Raw genomic sequence first — 6,363 nt, 5'->3', positions numbered from 1 at the left:
CTTAATATGAAAGGAGTTGGGACATAAAACTCCACGAACTACTGGGCCCTTCACCGCGTCTCTAGGAAAAGTATTATAAATTCAAAAAAGATCCGAAAGCTTTACTTAAGATATCGTAAATACTTGAAAGTTAAAATGGACACCAAAGACAACGAAGACGACAGTTAATATCATAAGGAATAAGGAATAGAGCAGCCGTATAAAAAAATGTGCACTGCGACCACTTTCAATATTAAATATTCTGGAATATTAGAATGTGGCATTTCTTGTCAGATTGTAAAGGAAAAGACTTATGACAAACATTTTTAGATCCATAATTTTTGGCCAAAACTGGTTAAGTTGTCTAGAAACCCGTTAATACGATATGTAGAAAATCTCAATTGACCGAATACCTGCCATAAAAACGGCGAATGCCATAGTTCTGTGTCAAGTGTAATAGTTCAATATTTGATTCAACTTAATTTAACAAAATCAGTATTTACGTCGTGAATAAATAAAACGATAAATCGATGAATATTACATCTGTATGAAAATTCTTGTTACACGTGTTGCCTTAGACTGCAAATTTTACCAACGATCAATTCGTATCGACAAATAAGTAGTTCGTGTTCATTTCTAAGATAGATTTACTTCTAAAAAGGATCTACTCCAATCGATACTGAACAATATGTCACCATGTTGTATATAGTGGTTATAGAGGTTCCTTGGGATATTTGGGCGCCTGGAATTTTCCATTTATATTATTCAGCACTTGAAATGTTTGTATCTTTTCATTTTATGACAGCTATATTACAAAGTCTCGATTCTGAAATTCGGGAATTAAAACAACAAATCATAAATATATTTTTTCTCATAAATAATTCGAAATAACCCTTTGACTGTAATCATCTCAGTGACTATAATGATAATACCCGTCACTACACGATGTACACATCACTTGCCGTAATGATGGATATGTGCAAAGTTTTTTGGGTCGTAACAGGAATTTTACTCAAATTCAGTTGCGCTGCCTATTATAACACTGGCATTGCTTTGACTTTTGAACTTGAAGATAAAGAGAAGACTTGTTTTACGGAGACTTTCCCTGGAGGGAAGCGTTATGTTTTCTCTTATCAGGTAATTCGGGGAGGAAACAAAGACGTTGATGCATGGGTCGTATCACCTAATGGAAAGGTACTTTACAGAGAACAGAGAAAAGAAGGAGATGAATTTATTTTTGATCCATCAAAAGGTGACTTTCAGTTCTGTTTCGGGAATCAATTTTCTACAATTACCCACAAGCTAATATTTTTCGATATCAGTCCAGAAGATGTTGAAACTTTAGCGGTTGAGGCAGGGGACAAGAAACCTACAGTGCAGACTGCTAGTGAGGCAGCTTGTGATGAAATTCATTTTGCAATGTCAGAGGTAATGGAAAACCAACGGGATTATAGACTGAAAGAAGCAATTGGAAGACATTTAGGAGAAAATTTGAACCAAAGAGTTTGGTGGTGGTCGTTAGGCCAAGCATTTACTGTTTTTATCATAGGATTTGGACAGGTGTTTATTCTTAAAACCTTCTTTTCGGAACGATTACCATCACAAAGTACATCTATAGAAACGTGAAGGAAACCTCGGACAACTTAACTTTGTGTCATTTCAAGGACAGGGAAACTACGAAGGTATATAGTCTATGCTTCTCGAGAACATAAAATATCGTATACTTAATATTCCATGTACTTAATATTTGTAAAACCACCATATCACAATAGTAAAATTCTTCTATATATGTTTTGTCTTTAAAGTTCTGGCATACCAATTAAGGCGCTCGGCTTAAAATTGTGCTGTAAAATTATATAATCCAGTCTAAGATCTGATTACTCAATTGCACTGATTACATTGGCTTTCAAATAGAAAATCAACATATCCACGTTTGATGACCTCCGACTCATGCATGAGATTTGCAGTATTGGAAAAAAACAAACACACACAAAAAAAAACGAGGAACCAGCTGTTACCAAGCTACATTGGAAACCCAATTTAACAGTATAGTATCACCTTAATGGGCCTGTCACACTAAAGCAAACGCTATGCCGACGTTCGCAAAATTATTTCAAATAGGTTGCATGATGTATACTTGCAAAAACAAATCTTCTGTTGAACGCATTGAATCCTTTATTTTACAGTTATCTTCTACTTAAAGCACGGAAAGCTCGATACTCACCCAATTAGTTAACTAAACCGTTGAATAAGCTCATTCGTAAGGGATATAGTCATGATTTTGTTGTCAAATCGTTAAGGATGGCATTTTTTGGCATTATCATTGATTCGCTCACAGGGCCTCTACATAAAAACTAACACATTATATTTAAAGCAGTTTTTGGCATGACACGGGTTGTGTCCTTATTGTATGACTCACGATGTACCGTGATTCTAAACCCCGCATTGGAAGAATTGGAATTGATTTTACATACGATGGAGAGATAACTTTTTGTAGGTTTGAACTGGCCTGGAGCTGGTATGTCAGGAAAATGCTAGTAGTCCTTATAGTTGGTACATTTGTGCTATATTTATTCAGTTCTTTTATCTCCGTTGTAACAAGGGACTCAGACCTTTTTGAACTGATTTTAGGTATGTTTAATGGTGTAATATTTTTTTCACAGTGACCAAATTTTAAAGGGGGAGGGTTGTGATCACGCCAAAGTACTTAAACCCCGACGCATTTTTGTGCCTGTCCCAAGTCAGGAATTTCTGGCCTCTGTATGTCTTGTTTCGTTTCTACCTTTAGTTTATTTTTATGTTACTTGAATATATCGGCCAGCTGCAGCCTGTCGTGTGGTATGAGAATTTCCTCGTTGTTCATTGAAGACAAGTGGGTGGCCTTGGACATTATCATCCCGGTGGGGTTGTTGTCCCTTTGACACACACACACACACACACACACACACATATATAATCACTCTTACGGGGTGATGGATCGTTAAAAACGATGCGAAACATAACAATAAATTAAATAAACGTCTAGATATGTTTAACATCACCAGAGGATAAAGGTACAATCACCCACAGCGTACGTGATTCAGCTTCTGAATCAGTCTTGATCTTGAACTTTGTGAGTTTTATGCTCATAGTTTTATGAGTTTTATGCTGAAGAAGGATATCAGTTATCCGAAATATTCTATGTAAATTTTACAATCTTCTGGTGATGTTAAACACACACACACACACACACACATATATATATATAAACGTCTCAGAATGTGACGACTCTATTCGCTACACTGCTCCATCGGATCAAATTGATACAGGGAAGATATAAAAACGTATAGAAAGGTCTGCTAAATTCCCAACGACGTTAGAACTGTCAAATTTGCGATGCAAATTTTTGGTCGTTCCCTCCGCGGGACTCGTACTCGTACCGCTGTGACATCTATGGCAACACCGCCTGCACAAAACCCAGCGCCCTAGACCACTCGGCCAGCTAGGCTATATAAAAATTAATAGATTAATCCTACGAGGAGGAATGACCCGGCCAGCGAAAGCTATATTTTTATATAGCCTAGCTGGCCGAGTGGTCTAGGGCGCTGGACTTTGTGCAGGCGGTGTTGCCATAGATGTCACAGCGGTACGACCAAAAATCTGCATTGCAAATTTGACAGTTCTAACATCGTTGGGAATTTTTCAGACCTTTTATATATATATATATATAGACACACACACACACACACACACCCCATACCTATTCATAATGCCAGACTTGAGTTGTACAACGCACGGGAAACATTCACTAGCATACTTGACAAATTCCAAACTAATGAGGCCGGTATGTTTATTTACTCTAATGAAATACGAATTCACAATAAAGTCTAAATAGTGAGTATTTTACTCACATGTATATGACTGCGGTGTTTTTTTGTTTTTTTTTTGTTGTTTTTTTTTATCGTCATGTGACTGACTTCCGATTTCCGCTCGAATCGCGGTTCCCATAAGTAAAAAATTGGAATGAATATTTACATATTTCATCATATAGACTTATAAAGCAACTTAATAACAAAAATAAAAATGTGTAGCCTTTTTGGGGAGAATCACATATTACTGAATTTGCATGATTCCTACTAAGACTACTACTGAAAGTCTACTTTTTAAGTCCACACGCCGATACAAGTCTGTTCTTTTTTTTTTCATTTTTAATATTATTAGTCGTGTATACTTAAGTGTCAGTCCCTGTAAGAATCAGGCAGTAGGTGAAACATGGTACGAAAAATCATCATTTTGATATTGTTATTTGACTATTTGCACCATCAGAATCAAGGAAAACAGACAAGATTTTCCATATTATGCTGGACCATTGAGTTACAATTTCATTGAAATGCACTGAAAAGGAACATTTCAAGGGCAGATAACTCTAAAAAAACCATCATTTTTTTCTAAGATTCTATTGAAAAAAATCTGAGCAAAGCCAGTGATGCAGAGATCAAATAATGGTCTATTCAAATAGAGAAAGTATTCTTGAGTAATAATTACATTGTCAGATTGGTGGGTTTTTGACATGCACATTTCTGTTTTTCTCATTTTGCCCGATTCTTGCACTTTAAAAATATTATATGGAGGGTGGGCAGATGGTTACGCAATACAGGGATACGGAAGTTAAGGAAGCGAGAATCGGTGGTTGAACGGGCGGGGGAAAGGGGAGTGCATCATACATGTATGGGAAGAGGGAATTACGATTGGGAACCATAACCGGAGGTAAAATTAAAGGGTCGGGGAACGGGGGTCAGAAGATTTGGAGGCGGTGGTCTATGGGGGGAGGCGGGATGAAGTACCCCTGTCCACCCCCTCATTAAAGGCGAATCAAGGGAACCAGGAGTCGGGCGGTATTCAAAAAGAACTTAATCCAAGACTACACTAGGAAAATATGCACTAACAAACAAACATGAAACAACTAAAATAACACGTAAAAGAATCAAAAGTTGAGCAAAATGAGCAACCCAGACTCCACTAAAGACTGGGAGTATGAATCAAGTTCATCTGCAGGCTTCATGGCAGTGGGCTCAGCGTCCTCTGCTTTTCTAGAATCGCCCCCACAGTTGCTCAAAATATTTCACGTCCAGGGTCCAGGTATTCACCATAACAGGACATGATTTCATTATGACGCCATTGTAGTGATGACTATAATCTTGTAGCAACATAATACTGTTCCAGATGTCTCAGTTCCAGTAAGGGCAGCTATAAGGCTAAAAACCACTAATTCCACTTCCCATAGGCTTCTATGCTAATTTCACAATATTCAATGGCTTCTCTGGACTTTACCTTAACTTTAACCTGCAGATGACTATATATCAGCATGATTCTACATATGTCAGCTCACAATCCTCAGAATGGCATGTGGGGTTAGCAGACTTGCAGTGCAGTACTGGTCACCGGAAGTGAAGGGTCTATAAATAGCATGGGAAATCCCAGTGTTTTCACAAGATAGGGGTATATTTAAAAATCATTATGGAGATTAGGCTTCACATCACAAGAAGCAAAATGCACCTATAAAATGTACAGAAATGTTTTTCCTTTCAGAAACTGTTTAAATTTTTAAAATAAGATGAGAACTTTTTTCACAGCACTATGAGGAACAGGGGTAATTTCTGCGTAGGACTATTTTTGCGTACGTTCCAAATGCTCATTGGTTGAATTGGTGGTCTGTAACCTAAAGAGTCACTTTTTGTCTTAGAAAAAATAAATAACTATACAGGTATCTTCCTACACACATACTGAATGCATTTGCAAAGTTTCAGTGAAATGTGACAAGCACTTTTTTAAATATTTGATTTTTAAATATAGGGTAACCAAGTTGTGCGAGCAAAAAAGTGAAAATATTCTACCATACTGAAATGCATTAAATATTTGCAAAGAACTTTTTCTGACTTTTCAAATAAAAAATATCAATCACAACTTGTTTTTTAACAATATTAATGAAGAAATAGTTTTAAAAGTAATCATTTTCTGAGAAATTGGTCTATTTTTAAAAATTTATTTCTGACATGCCTCCCCCTTTTTCTTGATCACATGTCAAACATCCTAAATCTTTAAATTTTCACAAAAGGTGATATATTTGGCTTTAAATTTGTAAATACAGTGTTTTCACATTAAAACATGACCAGTAAAGGGCACCTAAAGCAAAAAAAGTGCTCAATAATGGATTTTCCATGTTGCCATAGGGGAATGCTTATATGGCCTTAACCGCAGTAATGAAAGTGAGTTTTTCCTCATTTCTAACCTAATTTTTGCTCAAATCTACACAAAACTTGATTTCAAGTGCTTATTACTACCATATTTAGGTAAATGTAGCCCTCAAAGTTTAATATTTGATATTTTTACTAAATTTTCTACACT

General features: G+C 36.4%; 1 pseudogene; it reads left to right on the top strand.

Moving 5' to 3' along the window:
- Positions 1-712: 712 nt before the first annotated feature.
- On the top strand, positions 713-1,768 carry LOC148623747 (transmembrane emp24 domain-containing protein 3 pseudogene; annotated as a pseudogene).
- The last annotated feature ends 4,595 nt before the right edge of the window (positions 1,769-6,363 follow it).

This window comes from Perna viridis, chromosome 2 (assembly GCF_037379345.1).
Source record: "Perna viridis isolate PV_CMFRI_1.1 ecotype Kerala chromosome 2, ASM3737934v1, whole genome shotgun sequence".
NCBI classification, from domain to species: Eukaryota; Metazoa; Mollusca; class Bivalvia; order Mytilida; family Mytilidae; genus Perna; species Perna viridis.
The sequence above is the reverse complement of the archived record's forward strand: the minus strand, read 5'-3'. Positions and strand labels throughout refer to the sequence as shown.